Below are 23,075 nucleotides of genomic sequence, written 5' to 3'. Positions count from 1 at the left end.
TAAGAGGATTTAGTAAGTTAGTTATGAGTTTAAAAAGTGTCAAAAATACTACTTGATGGTGTAATAAAAAAATCCAAGTCCACGAGTCACGTCTCATCCATACATGTCGTCCAAAGAGGAGGTACCCCGTGCTCGTCCATGGCGACCTTGTCTGTCCGTCCTTCGAGGCTGTTGTGTCCTGAGCACTTTGAGCCTTAAACATGCGTATTTTCACTAGGTGTGAGAATAGACGAACTATTGTAAGCCAAGTCCAACCGTTGTGAAAGGCATACCCAAATAATGTAACATACATGGCAGTCATGGAAGTTACCTCCGAATCTTTCGTATTAGTTAGCAATAGGAACGGTTATCAAATAAGTAACCGTTGCCCACATGCTATATAAATGATCACCAGTGAAAGGGTAAGACATTCAGATACTTCCAACATTTTTGGAATTACAGAGACTAACTTTGTCATCGGAGGATTCTTGGCCGGCTTCCACCAGTCTCCTCTGATTCTGTGTTTATTTTCTCAGGACTTATTACAAAATCATCAACCTCCGAGACTTTCAGCCCACTGACATAACAAAATTTATCACCACTAATCTAAATAAATAATCCTTATTCTTAAAAATAAAAAATAGGGTTAAAATTGTAATTCAACAAAATTTAAAAACAAAAAACTACCAGAGAAAAATTTTTCCTAAAAATTATCGCACACTCTCTATTTAAATATATCTACACGCGTTTGATATATTGTTTTTCCTAAAAATTAGCACACACCCAGCAGTTTACTCATTTTCAAAATTCAAAATTTTAGTTTCTTAAAAATCTCTTCATGTGTAATCTCACTAATAATAGATAAATTCAAATTGAAAAATTACATTAAACTCAAAAAAAAAAAAAAAAAAAAAGTCTCATCGCACATGTATTGAATGATATAGATAAATTCAAATTGAAAAATTACATTAAACTCAAAAAAAAAAAAAAAAAAAAAGTCTCATCGCACATGTATTGAATGATGTTTTAATTTAGTGAGTGTGTAGTGACTAGTGAGTACTAAGTATGTTGCTCTTGAAGAGGCGTGTACATGTTGTCTTCTAAGGCAAAAGTATCCATTGCTTCATGATATAGAAGTTAATTGCAGATATACATTTTTTTTTTTGTTTGATAAAATGTGAGAAACACGTTAGGTAAATTTAGAGGCAGAAATTTATATAGAAGTTAATACATTTTCTTGTTTGATTTAGTAATTATTGTCATTTTTTGCTTTTAATTTAAATCTTGGATTTTATTCAATGTTGTTGGCATCTTCCTACAGATCCATAATTGGAGTGCCAAGTATCTGTATGTATTTCCAATTTTCTCTTATAGAATCATATCAATTTGTTCCTTTGTTTGTTTTGGGATGAATTTTTTTTTTGGCTATTGTTATATTAAGCTTGCATATAATTTTGTGTATTATGTTAATGATATCAATACTATGTTGAATGAAGGCTTTTTTCCTGATGCAGAGCATTGGAGGAAGAATAAAATTAGTCAGCAAAATCAGTGTTCCCTCATGATGTTCCAAAGCTGGATTGGGTTCTATAAAAGTTAATTGTGATGCTGCAGTGGGTAAAAGTTTTGTAAATGTTGCTTTGTCTGAGTTCAATAGTGTTTTTCTGTAAATGTTGTTTGGTATGTGGATGAATTGTAGTGTTTTTCTGTACTGCTTTCTGTTTTTCTTAATATTAATTTATGCTTTAATAACAAAAATAAAAATAAAAATATATAAATACAAATTAAATGAGGTGCAAATACAAGAGAGTGGCGGTGGAAACTCCAGAAAGTGGGACCTCTATCATGAAGTTCCACTTTAATTTTTGTACCAATTGTTTAAACATACAGATTTCTTTTTTTCTTTAATTTTTTTTTTCCCATTAGATTTGAATGTGGTTCAATATATTTTAAATTTTGTATTTAGTGTTCGGGGGATTTCAATTCAATTTTAGATTTTGTGTCAAGTATTACGTTATTTTAAAATTATATAGCATGGATGAAGTTTTAATTTAATTTTTGTACTCAATATTTTTTGCATCAAATGTTTCAATAGCTTTCACAGTGTTACGGCATATTTCTATTCTTTTTATGGAGTGTTTTAATAGATTTCAACTTTCAAGTCCATTATTTTTATTTTAAAATTTTCTTTAAATTCATTTAAAATTAGTTCGAGTCCATTTAAGAATTAAAAGAAAATTTAACACTCTTTAAAAAAACCATATTGATTAGATTTGCATAACTTAATTACTTTTATTTGATAATAAATATAAAAAAGTTAACAAAAGTCTAATAATTCAAAAAACAAGAAGTATACGACTATATAAAAATTGTTCAAAATATTATTATTATTATTGTTATTATTATTATTATTTTCTTTACATTGGCCTATAGACAAAAAATGAGAAGTAGATTAGAAATGTCCTATAAATAAATTGAAGTTGCAGAAGAAAACATTGGCACATATGTTCTATCATATGTCTCATTAATAAATAAATAAAATGGAATTGCAGAACATTTTTGTCAAATGGCCTAGAAAGATCAATATCCACTATCTAGTGTGCCCGGGTTCAACAAAACGCATATACTTGGAGAAAATTGATCCGCTCACATTGAGTCCTACAAACACAAATTTTGGTCACTTGAAGCATTCTTAGTAGATTAACATACTATGGAATGAGATGACAAGTATAGTTCGTAAGTTCTGGTGGGGCCAAACGAACGAGAGAAATAAGATGTCTTGGCTGAGTTGGGAAAAAAATGTATTTACCCAAGGAGGAAGGAGGCTTGGGTTTTTGCGATCTTAAAGCTTTTAACTTTGCTTTATTAGCTAAGCAAGGGTGGCAACTGCAAATGCGTACAACTTCCCTAATCCACAGGGTATTCAAGACTAAATATTTTCCCAATGGGGATTTTCTTTTGGCTGAGCTGGGGCAATATCTATCATATGAATGGAGGAGTATTTTGGTTGCACATGTGGTTAAACATGGTCATCGATGGCAAGTGGGGAATGGGCAATCAATTGACATCTGGAACGACAAGTGGTTACACCAACCTTCTACCTTTAGACTCACGTCCAAGCTTGCTACTATACCCACTAATGCAAATGTGGCATTGCTTATTGATCCACATACTCGAGCTTGGAGTTTAGACATCATACGTCAGTTCTTCTCACTAGATGATGCTCTTGCTATCATGATTATTCCTTTATGTGCTTGATTACCTAGGGACTAGTTGGTGTGGGCATATACACCAAAATGGAATTTCATGGTCCGGAGCGCTTACAAGGTCGCACTATCACTAGCCACCACTAGTTCAGGAGAGGTATCAAGCAACAGTGTAATACCTCGCATATCTTTATTTGAGGTTATTATATATTTTTATATATATACATAATTGATGGGCCATAAGTATTTTTTGTTAGTAATTATAGCTCACTACCCCAATAAGCTCACATCTCTGATGTGTAAAATATAAGGTAGATGAAGAGATAAATTAGGTTTTTCATAAGAAGGGTTTCATCACTAAGGAGGCTAGGAGGTGTATTTTTCCTTGGAGTTAATTAAGGAGGCAACCAAAGAATTCCAGGTATGATTTTTCATTTGTTAGAATCAAAGAATTAAAAGAGTTAGGGATGTGTAGATTGTTTAAAAGGGATTTTCCTAGAATATGACTTACACTTTTACGTTAGATTACCCACTGCCCATTACGTATATTCTTGAATTGAGCCATGGAATTACAAGTTCTAATCTATGATTATGGCTTATGTTTTTCTTTTGGATATGTACATATATATATATATATATATAGAATTACAAGTTCTAATCTATGATTATGGCTTATGTTTTTCTTTTGGATATGTATATATATATATATAATAAGGGCAAAAATGGTATTTGCCATTTTCACCAAAACTTTCCAGCAAAATGCCATTGTTTTGAAACTATTTAGCAAAATACCTATGTTTTAAACTCGATTTTCTAAAAATCGAGTTTCAATGAAAAAATCGATTTTTAGAAAATCGAGTTATGTGAAATCAAACTTTAAATAATAATATAATAATAATACATGGAGCTCGAGTTCCATGTAAAATTTCTTACATTACTCGCTTTTCATCAAATCGAGTTTTTCATTGAAACTCAATTTTCTGAAAATCGAGTTTCAAAACAAGTCATTTTGCTAGATAATTTCAGAACATAGGCATTTTGCTACATCTTTTAGGCGAAAGGGACAAATGTCCATTTTGGCCTAAAATAATCAATGATATTGCCCTCTATTTTTCATTGAGGTTATATGCTGTTAAACCCATTGGGAGACATATTTGTATATAAATATTAAATCTTAGAATTGGCCTCTGTGGATGGCTTTAAAGTTTTTCTTTGGGTTTATATATATTAAATCGATATTCCTTCTCATTAAGTGCTTTCCCAATCCTTTTCCCCAGTTTAGTTGGAAACCATGCACTCCAAGTAACTAAGGACATAAGCAGCATTCCATCTGAGTCCATGAGAAGATGTGTGAATGCGGATCTCCTGGAGTTTGCTCACTAGTTCAGTTTCAGTATATGTCATCTCACTAGCAAATATGTTGAGGTTATTTCTCACGGAACCAGAATTATGCATCAACTCAGCTAGCCCCACAAACATATATATATATATATATATATATTAAATCCTAGGTTTGCCCATAGTGTGTATTTTAGAACAAAGTTATGGTTATAGAGCCTAATTCATGTTTAAGGTTTTACTTTTTGTTTAGGACATATATTAAATCCTAAAGTATTAGCTGTTGCTTCTAGTTTTGATAAATTCAAGGAAACATAGTTTTGGGTAGAGATGCTTTGCATTAGTGTTATCATTTAGTTTAGCAAAGTGTTTTTCTAGTGAGTCAATTTGTATAATTCAATAAGATTTATATTTTGTGGAGGATATTAAGTAAATTCCATGATTTATTATAGGCCCTATTTAAGAGTATTTTGAGACTATTTTGGAGGGTGCTTCAGCTAGACTTTTAGAGTGATTCAAGGTGTTAAGTAATTATGCATAATATGCACAAGTTTTGTCATTTAGGTTCTTAGATGTCAAAGGTTTTTGAAAGTCATATTTTTAAGCTTACGTTTTCTAAAGTTTATTGAAAGAATTTTTACATCATTGAAGGAGAAACTTCAAATTTTAAATAACGTTTTGAATGTCCGAATCTCATTTAAAAGATGATTTCTAAACTAAACTCTTTTCATAAAATAATTGAGTTTAAATGTAAGTTTTCTAAAATAGTTCTTGTTCTTTAAGTTTGTTTAAAATCCAGGTGATTTCAAAGTCATATTCTTATTTTCAAATGGTACTTAAGACGTTTTCTTTTAGCAAATTAAGTTTTTAGATTTACTCAAGAATTGTAAAATATTTGTATAAACTCCTCAGTTCCTACTCATTCCCTAAGAGAGTCAAGCATCCTTTGATTTATGTTTCAATTCGACATTGAAAATTCGATATGCCTTTATTGTTGGAATAATTGTTAATATTAAGAAATTTATTCTATTTTGTATAAACTTTGCTTTTGTGATATGTGAATCAAAATAAGTGTTTTTAGAATTGATCAGGTATACGTGTAAGCTCGCTCATAGGGTTGTATGTAAGAATAAGTGTTGATCCCTCACCAGCAAGGGTTAGATTTTGTTATCCGCTACAGGATTGTATGTGAGAATATGTGATATGTGTATATGTGACACTGTGCTCTGATCAATTATATGTGTGTTTTTGAATAATTTTTAAGACGTGATTACATATGTATTAAGTGATTCATTATATGTTTTGGAATAATTATATTTGATATCATTGAGTGAGTTTGTGAAAAATCAAAATACTCGTGCTTTGCTTGACTCTTTACTGTTGTGTATTGTGTATAGCTTATTGGATGTGTGGCTCACTCCATCAATTACAATTTTCATATTGAAGTTTAGTTGGGGAACAGAACTTTGGGATTACTTTGTAAGATGCAAGGTAGAGCATGAGTCTTTAGGCGACGTCAATAATACTTGAAGCCTTAAAGGATTATTAAGTTATTTTTGTTCTGCTTTAGATTTTTAGTATTAGAGATTATTTCTAAATTGTGGATTTTAGTTATTGTAGGAGATTTATCAAGAGCATTGTTTATTTGGAGGTTATTGAATTATGTTTAAATTAATTATGTTTATTGAGTTATGTAAGATCAACAAGTTAGTCATGCATCTAAATTCATGTTCCATGGATTTGGGTTGTGACAAATAGAATAACAAAAAATTTTGGAAGACGATTTGGGGGCTTAATGTACCTAATAAGATTAAATCTTTCTCTTGGTGGGCGAGCAAGAACGTACTACCTACAAAGTCCAATTTGGGTCGAAGAAACCTTCTGGATAATCCAACTTTTGAAGCTTGCGATGAGGAGGTGAAGAGTAGTGGACATTGTTTGTGGAGCTGTCTAAGGCCTGTGAAATCTGGACTTTATCTGGTATTTCGTTTAAGTGTCAAGGTGGTGTTTTCCATGAGTTTAGAGACCTTTGGTATTTAAAATTTGGGCAGCATATGGATGATGAGCTGTTGGGGTAAGTCATCATGGTGGCATGGTGTATATGGTTTAATAGGAATGTAGTGAGACAAGGTAAAACACGACAGGCAGTGGTTGAAATTTTGCGGAAGGCCAAGTACTTATTGGAGGAGTTTCAAATGGCTAACTTTAAGCTGGCTTGCCATGAAACCAGCAATAGAGTGCAGTGGATACCCCTAGCCCAGTCTTGGTATAAGATTAATACTGGTGGGGCTACTTTTGTTAACACACAATTTGCAAGAGTTGGGTTATTACAAAGGGCAAGTAGAGGCAGCCCTAAGCAAGGACTTACCAGTCCCGCTGGATCCTATGGAGATTGAAGAAAAAGCATTGGAGGAAGGGGTTCTTTTTGCTTGGGACATAGGGGTACGAGACGTGGTGCTTGAGAGTGACTCCAAGATAGTTGTTGATGCGTTCATTGGAACTAGCGAAGCTCTAGTTGCTATTGACTATATTATAGGCGGGACTAGAGCAAAATTGCAGTATTTTAGATGTGTGGATATTTCCCATGTCAAGCGAGATAACAATCATCTAGCTCATCTTTTGGCACAATATGCCAAATATTTAGATAGTTATCAAACTTGGATAGAAGAAAACCAAATATGGTTAAGTCGGCCTTGGCTCATGATGTATTATATTTATCTTATTCTTAATAAAGTTATGGTCTTTTTATCCCAAAAAAAAAAAAAAAGGAAATACATTAGAGCTATTGATCATTTTATTTTAAGGGTTTAAATAGTAAGGAAACTTTAGAACATTTGTTAATAATCAATTTTAAGAAAATTTTAATACCACTTATATGGAAATTAGAAAAAAATGTCAAAAAATTAGTTACTTTTTTTTTTCTTTTCCCATAAAACTTCCTAAAAATTGTTCACTAATTAAAAATAAACATAAATACACGTAAATCTTCATAAGATATATATATATATATTGTGTATAAATCAAAATCTCATATGGAAATGGTAGAATGTCATTTATAAAAACTAGTCTCATTGCATGTGCTCAGCGTGTGCATGAGACTCTTTTTTTTTGGGTTTATTGTCATAATTTTTCACTTATTTCAATTTGAGGTTTACACTTTTTTCCACAAAAAATGTGCATTTAAAACTACTAACACAGTTAGAAGTATCATAAGACTACCTCTAAAAAATGAACAACAAAATAGCATTGAAATCATATATTTGTGTGTGAATTTGTTCATTTTTTAGAATTAGCCTTATGATACTTCTGGCTGTCTTAGTAATTCTAAATGCACAATTTTTGTGGGAATAAGTGTAAACTTCAAATTGAAATAAGTGAAAAATTATGATATTAAAACTAAAAGAGAGAGGTTAGTATATATAAACTAATCTTAATACATGTGCTTCACGCGTGCAATGATGCTCTTTTTTATTAAAAGTAAGATAGAGATAGTGTCTTAATTTTTAAAATTTTTTTACATGAAAATTAATAAAAGGTTAATAAATATTTGAAAATTTAAGAATGTTTTAATATGGAAAAGGATGAAATCCAAATAAAGAATCATGTTATTAGTAATATATATATATATATATTTTTTTTTACGTTAGAGTTCAATATTTTTATTTTTATTTTTATTGCAAGCCTATGTCTAAATTATCTTAAATTAAGCGCATTTTATTATCTAATAAACTGTTTTTATGAGACCCAATAAAAATGGTAAGAGAGGCAGTAAATGGTTAAGTATTTCCCGTGAAATTTTAAAAAATAAAATAAAAAATTTGTTGATGCCTTCAACAGTGGTCCAATCACCAATAAAACTTTATTTAAACAGAGATAGAGATCCATTTCCCATGACATTGACAGCAAAGCATTGAGCAAACCAGAGAGAGGGAAAGAAAGACGAACAAGAAGAAAGATCAGAAAGAACGAGAGAGAGAGAGAGAAGAAAAAGAAATAGTAAAAAGAACGAGAGAGAGAGAGAGAGAGAGAGAGAAAGAAGAAGTGGTTGAAGCTTCAACAATGGCCATAAGGTGCTGTAAACTGTAAGCCAAGTACTTTTTTTTAAAACTTATTTAATTAAAAAACCCTCTTTCTGAAGGAATTGATGTCACTTATTTAAGTTGCCTGAAATTGCTTGAGATGTTGATTGATGCACGATTTTTTATTTTTATTGAAGTTACCATTGGCATAGCCATTGTATTTGTATGTGATCAATTTGTGCTGTCTCTTCCTTCATTCAGTCCCTTTTTTGCGGCATGTGTTCACAAAACACATAATGCATTATTGTCAATTCGCTTATTCAAGCCTATCTGTGTAACTATTCTTTTAGTTCCAAATATGTTGAATGTGCAAGAATCATACGAACTTGAAGAAGTAAAGATTCTACTATACAGTCTTTCTTCTGCTCCTATTGCCTGTGACAGTGACTGCTTCTCTTGGAGCAGTACTGATGTAGGACGACCTAGGCATCCCACTGTAGACCTTAGGTAGTGGCTTCACCACCTAAGGTTGTTTGGCTTAACCACCAAACGCAATGCAAATCATCTGGAGTCTGATTACAAATCATCTAGAGCTTTATATAGAGCTTCTAGAATCACAACAGATAAAGATAAACATCCTAAAACAAATGGGTTGAGAATGATAACTTAGCAGCTGTTCCAAGCGCTGCTCATGAGCAAGGAGATGCCCATATAATTCATCAAGAGAAAGAGGGTTCACCTGAGTGGTGACAGACGTGACAAATGGGTTCTCCCATAAAGTACGAGAGGTATTACAGCCAAGAACCTAAGATAGAATGACTCTCAGAGGAATGCAATCAGTGTGCCGAGGATAAGTTGATCTTGTTGTGACCAAGAAACATATTCAGGATTTGGAATAAGGATAGGCTGATTTGATCCAGTGACAGTATGAGAAATTGTGGAAGGAGGCGCTGTTTAGGATCCATCAACATAGCCAAATAAGTTTTGACCATTGAGATGAGTAACACCTTGGTATTTCCAAAGAAAATAGTTGTCCTTGGTCTTGGTGAGAGTAAGGCAAATTGGATGATTTGGTAGTGTATGAACAGAGAGAGAGAGAGTGGTGGAAGTGGAGGAGTTGGTTTGATTTGTGGAGGAGCTGGAATTAGAGGAACTCATGACCTTAGTCGTAAAAGCTCTGATACCATATAAGAACAGAGATATTATATGAAGTGAATTTATGCTCCCAACCCAAAATGTTGGGACTGACTTTCATCTATATAATGTGATTTGTTTACATGGTACAAGAGATAAGAGATAAGATATTTGAAGGATATCTAAATGAATTCAAATACAAATTACAGATGAGATAGGAGTGTTCCTATTGTTTATCTAATCTTGAATTGATCTGCTGTTGTATTTGAATTAAAGTCATCTCTTGTATATGATTTAGCATCCTTATCCTTATCCAATAGATGTGCTTCCATAGTGTCCCAGTGTTGCACTTTGGTAATATTTCTACCCTTGTTCATCTCGATCCATCTCCATCTGCTGATCTATAGGTTCGGGAGCATGAAAGGAAACTTTTGGAGAAACACAATGAAGCCTTTCTTTGATGCAAGGTGAATTTGGGTTGATATCATTCTTTATTTCTCTATTGGGACAAGGATTGTAAAATCAATTACTGTATTAGTAAGTACTATTAAGATTCTCATTGGAAATGTATATATTGCCCAAGAACCCATAACCTTCCCAATCAAGATAAACAAAAAAGAAAGGAACGTTTCTTTTTTTCCCTGCGCCCTTTGCTGTCAGTCAAGGTTGCTCAGGATGCACAGGAAGTATGATTCCTTTTTTCTTTTTCCCTGTTTGACATTTGATGTTTTTTTATTCAGATGAGCGGTCAGTTCAGGTAGATTAAAGTTTTTTGGAGGGGGGAGTGGGGTGCTAAAACTCACACTTCCAGAAAATATTTCAATTAAAGCAATAAACCCTTTTACAGTAATATCATTTTTTTTAAAAATTAAAATTAAAATTTTTTATTTTTTTTATTTTATTATGACAGGGAACCTCTTCAAGGTCCCCCTTTGGACCCGCCCTTGTTGAGAAAAACCCCAGATGCACAACCCCGCCAACAAGAGCCCGCATTGGGTGTCAGTAATGGAAAATACTTAAACAAAATGAATTTATGTGGTTATTTCAACATATATTCCTATTATATATGAAAAAATTCACCTCAAGTCATGTGTCATTTTATTTTAATATTTTCTATTAACTGCTTAACGTGTGATGGGTTTATCATTTGAATTGAAGCGTTTTTGAAAGTATAGGCTTTAATTTGAAATCACCTCTATGGGGTTTAAAATGTAATTTACCCTTGCTTTTCTTTCTCCTGGTTATAGTGGAGGTTCAATGATATGTGATGGTCCATGCTTATATGTTCTTTAGATCTACTGATTTAGGTCTCTGTTAGTAATAATAGCTAACCAGCTTGTATTTTGCCTATTGCATCTCTTCAGTTAATATTTTTTTCACTGTGAACACTGAATAGAAATTGTCTCAAATAATTAAGGATGAAAGTGATTATCTTTATATGGAAATCTCAGACCATGAAACGTATGTGCGTTGGGTCATTTAGACCAACAGATTGTTGGAACAAGCTAGTTTGTCAATATTTGAGTATTTTTATTTTTTAGTCAAATATATTTATTTGGCACGTTATGGTTGATGACTTTGTACTTGCTCTCTTGGCAAACCGTAGCCATAGTGGATCTGGTGAGTGTATGACTGTTGAGGAGTTGGAGTAAGGGAAGCAATGGTTGAGTGATACATTTCATCTCATTAGGTAACTATAAGTTCAAGCCCCTTTTTGAGGCTGTAGGGGAATGTAACATGTTATTATATGCTATTATGATCAATTATGCAGTGGAGACTGCACTTCAACCTTTTTCAGTCTAGACTGGATTGCGTTAATATTTCTGTTGAGCTTGGCCTCATTTTCACAGTCATAGATTAGTAAAACAAGTCTTTGATAAGGATCTAATTAAAATGGTGATTAGGGTGGTTAATTCAAGATAGCTAGCTAGGTCCCCAAGAAATGATTGAATTGAGAGGGATGGAATTTAGAGAACAGAATTATAAGGAAGAAACTGGACGTCATTCTTATTGCTTACCTTTCATTACAATACAATTCCTTATTTACCTGCGTAGTTCCAGTAACTGTCCAACTAACTTCAAGACTCTAACTAACTAACCATCAGGAAGCTAGCTTAGCTAAATTCTTACTGAATTACACACATGATTAATTTAAGAATAGCACGTGTCTACTAGCAATCAACTAAGACAAGATATTTAGCACTAAGCCTTGCAATTCCCAGCTGCTGCTGCTGACTAAGCATAAGTACAGAACTACTGCTGCTGACTAAGCTGTGCTCTTGTTGCTGGAGTAGTTAAACTTCTGGACTGTTGCTCAACTATGCCACTAACTAATACACCCGCTGGTACTGCTGCTAACCAGCTGGCTACTTATCAGTCTTTCCAAAGATTTATTATCAGTTTGTCATTACAGTATTGATATGAAGGTGATCAGTCTGCTTGAAAGCTTATTTTGCACGGATAGGTTATGCTGAAAACCATGGTATAGTGTTTCAAAAATAACTGTTTCTCTAAACTAAGAAAAATATTTTTGTATCAAAATTAAATGGAGATTACTGACAGGATGACGTTGCAAAGGAGAAAAACAGAGATAAAGAAACATGACCTGCTAGTTTTGGCTGGGTTGGTCTTCTGAGGATCTGTGTGACTATCTTGGTGCTACAAATTATAGAACATTATTAATCAGTCTTTTGAATCACTCAAAGAATTGTCTTACAGATCTTCATTTCCATGCTGATAAGAATGCATAATTGAATGATTCTTTACACAACACAGCAAATAGAATAAGTGTAATTGTATTGAACACTTACATGGTTGTATTTTATTTACCTAAAAAGGTCCTTGAGCAAAACCTTTGATCTTTGATGTTGTTTTCTTTGTGAGCTGTTATAGGTGTGAGGATGATTCCCTTTCAAGTATTAACTGGGTTCTTAATCTTGCAAGAGCAGTGGTTTTGAGGCATGGGATGCTTGGTCACGCTCACACTCGATCTCAACCCTGGTGACGTTCATTGGTGTGCTCTTGGCTCATCAACACTGATCTTGGCTCATCAGCACTAATCTCTGCCAGGTGTGGCAGTCCATTCTCTTGTCAATCTCTATTTCTATTTCTCTTTTTCCTTCTTGATCTCTATCTCTCTGTCTCTCAGTTCTTGGTGGTTTTTTTTTTCTCCCCTAGTTTTAGAGCCGTGTTTTAATTTTTGTTTATTTTAAGCTCTTTGGGTTCTAGTCTGGTTTTAGTTATTTGCACGCGTGCACACATACACACACATATTTGCTGAATTTTAAATTGTGAATAGGGTTAAAGGATTGCGCTTGATTACCTGACCTGACAACTGATTCTAGTGGGTGGGGGTAAGTTGTTTGTAGGTTTTACTAGCTAAGGCTAGTCAAGAGGGCTCTTTTTTAGAAAGATTCCCTACGTTATAAAAAAAAAAAGGTTTTTGGTAATGTTTTTTGGCTTATTTTTAGGGTTGCAAGTCTCAACCAAACATAGGAAAACAAATCAATTTTCTAGAAAATAAGTAATTTTTCCAGAAAACATTTTTCGGCGAAACAAATGGAGCATTGGTTTTTGGTGACCTATTATGTTAGTTAAGTTGTAAAATTTGAATATTCAGAGTTGAGTGAGAATAATGAGGAAGAGAAGAGAAGAGAGACAAAGAGAAAAGAAAGAAAAGGTTGAGGGCATTAACTGATCAAGCCCACAACTTAGCATATAATTATATTAGGGTTCATAACGTGATTACAAAAATACTCTTATTGATAAATGACAACTAGAACTAACTCTAACACTCTCTCAAGCTGGAGCATACACATCAAACATGCCTAGCTTGGAAGATAATCATTGAAAGGAAGCACGAGCAAAAGTCTTTGTAAGAATGTCACCCAATTGATCAACTTACTGAACAAAGGGAGTGACAATCAGTTTCTTCATTAATAAATCCTGAATGAAGTGACAATGCACACCACTATGTTTCGTACGTTCATGGAGCATGGGATTGTTAGCAATAAAGATAGCAGCTTGATTGTCACAACACATTTGCATAGGAATAGGAATAACACCACCCAAGTCGTGAAGGAGAGATTGAACCCATAACATCTAAGGATTAGTATGAGCCGGAGCTCTATACTTAGCTTTAGCACTGGAACAAGCAACAACATTTTGCTTTTTACTATGCCGAGTAACAAGATTGCCACCAACAAAGGTACAATAACCAGAGGTGTACCAACGATCAGAATGACTACCAGCCCAATCATCATTGCTAAAACCTGTCACAAATAAAATAGGTCAAGGCTTTTTCAAAGGTCAGGGTTTGTACAAAGGTCCGTGTTCAGTAGTTCCTTTGAGGTAACACAAGATACGACAAATAGCTTTATATTGAGGTTGGCGAGGAGCTTTCATAAACTGACTAACCACACCAACTGCATAAGTAATGTCAGGACCAATAATCGTAAGGTAAATTAATTTCCCAACCAAGCAGCAATATCAACCAACATCACTAAACAATTCACATTGCTCTTTATCAAGTTTAATAGTAGTCCATAGGAGTATTAGTAGGACAAGCACCTAAAAAACTAGTCTTAGTCAAAAGATGAAGAACATACTTCCGTTGAGACAAAAATATACCCTGGGAGAAATGAGCAACTTCAATCCCTAGAAAATAGCAAAGAGTACCTAGGTCCTTCTTATGGAACCCAAATATATTTTTAATTCAGTGACACCATTAGAGTAACTTCCAAATATAATAATATCATCCACATAAACAATCAAAACCTTCACCAAAAAAAAAAAAAAAAAAACCAAAACAATAGTACTAGTGGAAAAGTGACGAACAATGACAAAATCATCAGAATGAGAACGCTAGAAACCATACCCAAGTACAACAGCACTAAATCGATCAAACCATGCGTGAGGAGATTGATTCAAACCATACAAAGCCTTTCTTAATCTACGAACAAGTTGTTTACTGCCAGAAATAACATACCCAGGGGGTTGATCCATGTATCCTATTTCCTTAAGGTCTCCATGAAGGAAAGCATTCTTTTTATCAAGTTGATACAAAGGCCAAGAACCATTAACTGCAACAGATAGTAGGATCTGAACCAAGTTCAAGCCACAGAGGAGAATGTCTCTATATAGTCAACACCATATGTTTGTGTATAACCTTTGGCAACTAACTGCTCCTTAAGGCGCTCAACAGAACCATTAGGGAGGTACTTGACAGTGCATACCCGAAGACAACATACAGTTTGTTTCCCAGTGGGAAGGGCAGTAAGTTCCCAAGTCTGATTCTTGTGAAGAGCACTCATTTCCTTATCTGTAGCATGTTTCCTTCCAGACAAAGTCAAGGCCTGCTTATAAGATGAGGGAGTAGAAATAGAGGACATAGTACAAGCAAGTGAATGCATACAAGGTGAAACACGATGATAGGACTCAAAATTTGCAATTGGGTGTTGAGTACAAGAACGTTTACCTCGTCTGATTTAGGACAGAATCTACCATTTAATTTTTGTAATTTATTAATTTTAGTTTTTTTTTTTTTTTTTTGGTTGTTGTTGTTGTTGTTGTTGTTGTTGTAATTTTCGTCATTTTAGGTTTAGGGCTTTTAGTTTGGGAAGCCAAAGGTCTTGGAGGAGGAGAAGAAAAAGGTACATGAAGTGTAGGAGATGGAAATGAAACCTCCCTACTCACGATTGGAGATGAGATTAGTTGACATACACTAGCCAGGTGAGGAAAAGAACGGGGTTGACTCAAAAAATGTAACATCAGCACTCACAAAATAGCGATGAAATTCATAAGTAAAACAACGGTAACCTTTTTGAGTATGAGATATCCAAGGAAAATACACTTACAAGCTCGAGGAGAGAGTCAATCTTAACCAGGATCAAGGACATGAACAGAAGCAACACAACCAAACACACGAGGAGTATGTGTATATTTTGCAGGACTGAGACAGTATGTGAGTTAGATGCTTACCAAAATCAAACGCTTTGCTCAACATCACTCTGGTCATGTTTGGTTTGTAGCACATCCTATACAGGTTGGCTACCATGACTTGTAGTTTGTTCCAGAGTATCTCTTTCTTTCTAAATTCTTCCCTTGTTTTACAGTTGCAGTAATGGGTTGGTGGTCCTCCTAATATGTATGATATAGGTGGAAGTAAGTGCTTTATAAACAAATGTGACAATGGGATTGTTTATTCATTGTAATCAGGATCCAGCAGCTGGGCCAATTGATCAAGTACAAGTGAGTATTATTTTTGTCATCATCATTGTTGTTGTTATTACGCATGGGAATCTATTTGTAAACTTACCAAGTTGTAATTGCAGGTTTGTGTTAGGAAGGTTCGAAATAATGTTGCCAGAACCATAGGCGATGCCTTCTTGTCTTATAATAGGTATGCCTTAAAGGTTTACTGTTGCAGTCTTGTGGATTTAAAGAATGCACTTTTATTGAGGAAGGAGAGTGCAAGAGTGAAACAAAATTAGGTGCAACTTATGCATAATCATAGTTGCCACTAGAGGACATTCTTCAGTTCACGCATCTATTGTTTTTTTGTTATATTGTGCTCTACAATTCTCTCCCTTCTCTCGTTGTCCTATGTATGTCATCAAATTTGGGCATGATATGAAAGAGTGTTAAAAGAAGGTATCATTCATGTACTTGTGTAGGGTAACTGGTGAATTCTTGGATATTGATGAACCATCTGGCAAGACATAGGCAATGATATGATTATTGAGGAAGAAAACGTTTGTCCAGTCGTATCCACCAATTTATAGGCCCTCAAAGATGCCAAAGTTTACTTGGTGCAAACTTTTGGTGGTGAGAGATTATGATTGGAAGTAATTTTGCATCGAAGCTGATAAGATTATGGTTGGCATAAAATTCTGGAGGGTAGGTTAAAATTTTTTATTACTAGAAACTTATTTTTGGAGATGAATTAATCAATGATCTATTTTTGGCAATCTTTCTATATAAATGATTTATTTTGTTTGAACTTGTATAATATCAGATGATATTCAACAACTCAATGATTTCCACTAATATGTACACACACGTCTGCACAGCACAATCCCTTGGCAGAAGTTGGAATGCATTTTTTTGACATCCAGGATGAAATTAATGGGACCGTAAATGAGTCTAGCTTGAGCTCAACACCAAACTAGATTACGTGCTCAAGTAATTTGATTTCATATAAATTTATATAATCCAATTTCAAATACGTATAAATATATTTTTATACATGGAAACATACTTTTAATATTATATATACTCAAATTGAGTCTCATATTCATGAGTTTATTTACAGACATGTTTGAGTTTGGTTGGTTTGTGCCCATTTGGTATGTGTGTTTAAACAACAGTTTTTAGTTTTTTTAGAAATATGTGTGGGTGAAAAAATGTGAAAATATGTGTAATGTTATTTAAAAATTGAAAACATGTGTTTGAACTCGTGTACTAAACAGGGGCATAAGGTAAGCTGTTTCTTGACTTGGGTTAGAAGGTTCATAAATAGCTTGGTTCACATGTCTGACCTAGTTTTTTGGGATTAAACCTTGTGAGTTATTTCTTGTTCCAACTCCAAGCGAAATATTTCAAGCATATGTATTTTTTTACACCAACGGTTATTGAGTGGAACAATGCGGGTAATATAAATTGATCAATGAGCTGTAGGCTAAAATATATAGGAATTAAAAATTAGGTTATTGTAATGTGGGCCAACAAGTCAACTCCGTCAATTCTGACCCGGTTCCCATAAACAATAATTGAAGAAGAAGACGTAATTTCCTTTCTTTCCCATTTCTAACCTTTAAAGGGTAGGGGACATAGGGTTAGGGTTGGGGGGACCTCCATTAATTTTATGTTTGATTACGTTAGAACTTTTTTTTTTTGGGATTAACGATTACGTTAGAACTTAGAAGAAGGAGAGAAAAAAAAAAAAAACTGCCACGTGCGAGATACAGCATTAAATACATTATCTTTATATTATAATATGGTTACGTGACCTGTAAAGTTGAAAAATGACACGGAAAAAGACACATTAGGTAAGCCCGACTCACCCAGAATTTTCTCGTGTGGCAATCAAAAGTAGGTTCCCCAGATAAGACCGGCTCTTAATGACACGTAATATAATAATAATATAGCCTGCAGCCTTGCTTTCTTCTCGCTCCCATTGATTTCCATTGCTAATTTGCCTTACGCCAGGTACTCTTTAACTTAGTATTCTATTCTTCCCAACGCGGTGTAGCCGCCCGCGCTTATTCGTAAACATATCTTCCTAAGAAACAATAACTCCACCCAACCCAAACCCCCCTTATAAATATATGTAGAAAACCCTCCATCAATCCATACCTATATTCTCTTATTCTTTTCCTTTTATCATTTCTCCTACTTCGTTTTATCAATATCTACACATACCTTTCTTGTGTTTCTTAAGAGAGCTTTGTTCAAAGATGAGTTCAAGTGAGCCTGCAGGTAACTACTAGATACCATGTTTTATTAGTTATTGCTCATGTATTTCATTTTTCACCACAAGTTATGTTGATGTTTGTAAACAATCTTTGAATTTTCTGCCACACACTGACACTCAGGAAAATTGGTCAGGTGTTCGTTAGGGAAAAAAAATTATTTCAATATTCATCTGCAAGAAGAAAAATAATTTGAATATTTTTTTATGGAAAAAATAATTTGATTTTTATAACCTACAATTGCAATATTAAGATTAAGAAAAGCCAACTGTGCTACCCATACCCTTATTGCCTGGACTCCTTTTTGTAATGGTTTTATTTTTGGGGCCTTCCCCATCTTCAGTTTTCCAGTCCACATTAAAATTTTAATGTTGTTTATGATTTCAAAACATTTTGGTCATAATCATGTACTCCTTATGGAAAATATTGTAATCTTGCACTTGCAGGCAAGATGCATCCGATCACTTGCTATATTTATTCAAATAATTCATGTGTTTTTTTTGTTGAATTAAGTATTGATTACATGGAGTGGTTTTAAAAAAAATTTCAGTTGCATATCCTCCACCTTCAACCGCGCCAACTTATTATGTAGCTCCACCACCGGCTGGTTATCCTACAAAAGATGGCTCCGGATACTCTCAAAATCCTCCTCCTCCGGTGGAAACCAAGTCTAGGGGTGATGGGTTTTGGAAGGGATGGTAAGCCTTCTCTCTCTTTCATTTATTTATCTATTGATTACCTTTTGATTTACATATTATGTGTATGTTTATTTTATGCATAGATGACATACATAATAATGATCTGTCTATTTGTTTGCTATATGCAGTTGTGCTGCCTTGTGTTGCTGCTGTGTGCTGGATGCATGCTTCTGAGGGTTGACAGCATTCTAGAGGCCTGAGGCCATTATTCTTTTATTTGATCTCGCCCCTTTTTTTTTGTCAATAAAATATTTATAGAGTTTGTATTCTTTTTTTTTTTTTTTTTTGAAAGGTGCAGAGTTTGTATTCTTATGATGTGAGGAATGTCCTTTTTTTTTGTCAATAAAATATTTATAGAGTTTGTATTCTTTTTTTTTTTTTTTTTTGAAAGGTGCAGAGTTTGTATTCTTATGATGTGAGGAATGGACCATTGGATATTTGTCCGGTTCTTTATCTTGACATAGTTATCTTTACATTGTTATTATCGCATTGTTTTCGTTTTAATTACTGCCTTAGTGGTTGATTTGCTGTCCTTGTATTGTTGTAGTAATTAATATTATTATACAATTGATTTATTTTTTTTAATATATAGGCTCTCTCTCTCTCTCTCTCTCTCTCCTGACTTCTGGTGCAGTCCGTTTAAACAGCAAGCTTTCTATAACTTTGAATTGTAAATCTGATATACACAAGCGTAGTCTATGTGAAAAGCAATAAGTCTAATGAGTCATGAGACTTGACACAATGGGTCTATTTATTTTTAAAGACAGTTTTAACCTACGGCGATTGCTCTTGATGGTATAACTCTTTATTATTAGACTAAGATATCAATTGATTTTTTGGTGTACGTAGAGATTGAGTTGAACTAATTGACACTCACACAATAAGGCCAATTTGCTCATAAGGTGTGTTTTTTAGTGTTTAGGGTGTCAAATGCTAAAATTTTAGCATTTAGTACACTTGCTGCCAATGCTAGCTCTTAACGAATCATTTTAGAAAAATTTTAAATATGAGTTCGTTCAAAGTTTCATTTTTTTTTAGAATTATGCAGACAAGAATGCCTAACTTGAATTTTGACCATTATTAACTGTTGGTAAACTATTTTTAATGGTATTTTGTTGGTCACGACTCGTCAATGGTGTCTCTTCATTATATATATATATATATATATTTGGAATTCTCAAGAATTGCTATTTATAAGTTTTATTGTACCCTAGAGAATGGATACTTTAAAGTAATCCTCTTGCAAACTTCTTAGAGTGGGAGAAAAGGAAAAAAATTTGTTGCTTACAAGTATGCAGCAATTGTTGTATATATGATTATGTGGCAGCAAAAAGAAAGTAACAAGTGTCTAAGAGTCTACCTGATTATGTGCATTGCACATGACCCTTGGACACATGTTGATTTCTTTTTGCTGCCTCATAACCCATTATGTAGCAAAATCTCTCTTAGGAGCAAATATCCTCTTAAATGAAAACTCTTGATTCTTCTTCTTTTTTATAAATAAATTCAAAGGTGGGGGAAGAAAGGATCTGATGTATAGTTTTCAAAATTATAAAATAAGATTTTGTGAATTTGGACGGATTCAATTGAACTAACTTTGCATGCTGGCAAGACAAGATGAAATTTCTAATTTTATGATAATTTGCAATCACTTCCTAAATTGACTCTTGAAGAAACTGGTGCAATCTAGGCAAAAACTTGAAGCAAATGAACTTGTTTATAGTGACCATATTATGGACATTCTAATTGATCAGTTGTACGATTTTTTTAATTGTAAAATGGCTATAGGTATGTAGCATGTAGAATTGCTTTCTGAAGATAATATTTAAATAAAAGCAACAATAACATAAATATAAACGTAAACATAATGAGGATAATTTTATTGTACTCATAAATATATAGTGATGAATCCAATGAATCAGTAGGCTAAAATTTCCGGACGTAATGATTTACAAGCCAAATCCTGAAGAAAACAAACAAGAAGTTAGAGGAGACTGGTGGAGGCCGGCCAAAAATCCTTCGATGGTGAAGTCAGTGAATTCTCAATTCTCAGGAAGGGAAAGAATTTTTGGATGGAAAATTTCTGAGTTACCTCTTGCGTTTCAATAGAAGAGCCTTTATATAGTGTTTTTTTGAGGCAGTTATTTCTCCAAGCGTTATGTAATTTAGAAGATTTTGAGGTAACTCTCCTAACTGCTTTGGAGGTTACTTTATTTGGGTTCTATTGATTATACTCGTTTTCAAAGGAGGAACGGTTATATTCTAATAGAAAAGCGGAGTGTAGAGGAGATTTTCAGGACCCTCGTCCATCTTGCTAGTTTGATGGACAAGTGAATCCTCAAACGAGTTCGTCCATCTGGACAGACGGATGGACAAGCTTACAACAAATGGGGTTGCTTTCCTGTGGACGAACTCTATGGACGAGTTTAGCAGTTGGCTTTTTTGGTGAGACCATTAGTTGCCCCCAGTCCATAGGTCGTCTAAGGAAATATTGGTTTATAACTCACTTTCTCTTTCCTTTTTTTTTTTTTTTTGAACGCAGTTGCATTAGTGAGACTGAATGTGCCACGTGTTGCAATTCTATTGGTTCTTACTTGTGTCATTTTATTCTTTTAAGGCACATGCCCTGTGGTCTCTTCTGATTGGCCCGTGTCGCTTCAAGTGCCCCATTTGGTTATCTATAAATAGTGGAATTCCTCTTGTACCCTTCACATTTACTGAAATTTTCCTCCTGAAATTCCTCATCTAGAACCTCGTCTAGAAGTCTCTCCACGTCTAGAGCCAGGTACTATCTTCTTTCCTTCCTTTAGGTTTTCCTTTTTCCTCAAAATGTCTACAACCAATGTTTCCTCATCTAGCAATAATACAGATAGGGCTATAGATGAGTATCAAGATTCCTCTAGTTATAGTGGTTCTAGTAGTAGTAGTGACAGTAGCAAAGGCGGTTCTACGGACGAGGAATATATCTTTGGCGTCCCTGGATTTCCTGTAGAAGCTCTTCAGGAGCAACTTAGGAAAGCTTCAGGTTCCCAAGCTGGTACCTCGTCTAATGTTCCTTCGTCCAACCCTACAGACGAAGAGGAGATCGTCTATAGTTGTGCGGTAGGCATCAACTCTAAAACATCTGAACAAATGCTCTTAAACCTTAAGGCGTGGTATCAGATTCCGGACGAATTTAACCCAAGGTTAGCCGTTTGTGGAGAATGGTGCTGCAATCCTCGTTTTGGAATAGGCGTCTATGAAGCCTACTTCTTGGGGGGCCTTAGATTTCCTTTAAATTCATTTGCTAGAGAGTTGCTAGTTAGGTTAGGTTTGGGTGTTTGTCAGTTCAATCCAAATGCATGGAGATTGATTATCTCAATGCAAATTTTGTGGAATGAAGTGTTTGGAAGGGACCGTCCTCTTACTGTGGACGAGTTTCTTTTTTGCTATAAACCTTCTGAGATAAGCTAATCTCTTGGCTTTCATCAATTTACAGCAAGGGGCAGGGATTGTAGATTAATCAAGTCCTTGGCCTCGTCTGACAGGAATTGGAAGACGGAATTTATTTTCGTCTCTGGTTTTTGGTTTGGAAATCCTATAGAGGTTGGAAGGGACCCCTTTGCTCCTTACACTGGAGACTTAGGGAACCTGCGTCCTGAAAGTACGTCCTTCCCCTTTTACCTTTCTTTCTCTCTTTTTTGTATATATAACTTTATCCAAATGTCTAATTTGTGATTTGTTTCACAGGTGTTAAACGTCCGTCCTTGAGCAAGTTCCATCGTGATCGCGTCCATAGGGCTCGCCTTCATGCCAACAGAAATTTTCATTCCTTAGTTAATCTTCGCAATCTTTTTAAGTGGGGGTTTGGTCCTGATCCCTCGGACGAGGCAATTTCCCACGAAGTTACAGTACGAAAAAGTAAACATTTTTTATGATATTTTTCTAACTTTTATTCAAATTCCTATAATCTGTCACTTATTGTTATTTTTATTTGCTTCAGAAATGGCAACATTGAAGGAAAACAGAGGAAATGATACTCTGGTTGAAGAGAGCCATCCTGAGACTCAGGCTCAACCTCGTCCATCAGTTGGGGAGAAGAGGAAAACCATATCCAAGAATTTGGATTTGGGAAGCCTCCCCAGCCGTCGAGGCAAAAAGGGAAAGCATGACTCGTCCCAGGTTGTTAAGCCCAAGCCCCCTTCGTCCCAGCAGCCTACTCAAGTATTTGATGTGGACTCGTCCACCCCA

The 23,075-nt window shown here is 34.4% G+C and overlaps 3 long non-coding RNA genes across 8 annotated transcripts; all 3 read left to right on the top strand.

Moving 5' to 3' along the window:
- The first annotated feature begins 8,389 nt into the window (after positions 1-8,389).
- On the top strand, positions 8,390-16,678 carry LOC112034193 (uncharacterized). Of its 5 annotated transcripts, XR_002885334.2 has the most exons (5): positions 8,392-8,605; positions 12,569-12,745; positions 15,274-15,925; positions 16,009-16,076; positions 16,351-16,678. It is a non-coding gene; the product is annotated as an uncharacterized LOC112034193 (long non-coding RNA). The 5 variants fall into 5 exon arrangements; XR_010624391.1 differs by having other exon boundaries at positions 8,390-8,593; positions 12,569-15,925; XR_010624390.1 differs by having other exon boundaries at positions 8,390-8,605; positions 12,569-15,925.
- An 870-nt stretch (positions 16,679-17,548) lies between these two features.
- Positions 17,549-18,783, top strand: LOC136062663 (uncharacterized). The gene is made up of 2 exons (XR_010624394.1): positions 17,549-18,154; positions 18,284-18,783. It is a non-coding gene; the product is annotated as an uncharacterized LOC136062663 (long non-coding RNA).
- Positions 18,784-19,177: 394 nt separating this feature from the next.
- Positions 19,178-23,069, top strand: LOC136062665 (uncharacterized). Of its 2 annotated transcripts, none has more exons than XR_010624397.1 (3): positions 19,178-21,630; positions 22,575-22,745; positions 22,828-23,069. It is a non-coding gene; the product is annotated as an uncharacterized LOC136062665 (long non-coding RNA). The 2 variants fall into 2 exon arrangements; XR_010624396.1 differs by having other exon boundaries at positions 19,178-22,488.
- Positions 23,070-23,075: the final 6 nt, after the last annotated feature.

This window comes from Quercus suber, unplaced genomic scaffold (genome assembly GCF_002906115.3).
Source record: "Quercus suber isolate HL8 unplaced genomic scaffold, Cork oak 2.0 scaffold_437, whole genome shotgun sequence".
In the NCBI taxonomy this organism is placed as follows: domain Eukaryota; kingdom Viridiplantae; phylum Streptophyta; class Magnoliopsida; order Fagales; family Fagaceae; genus Quercus; species Quercus suber.
The sequence above is the reverse complement of the archived record's forward strand: the minus strand, read 5'-3'. Positions and strand labels throughout refer to the sequence as shown.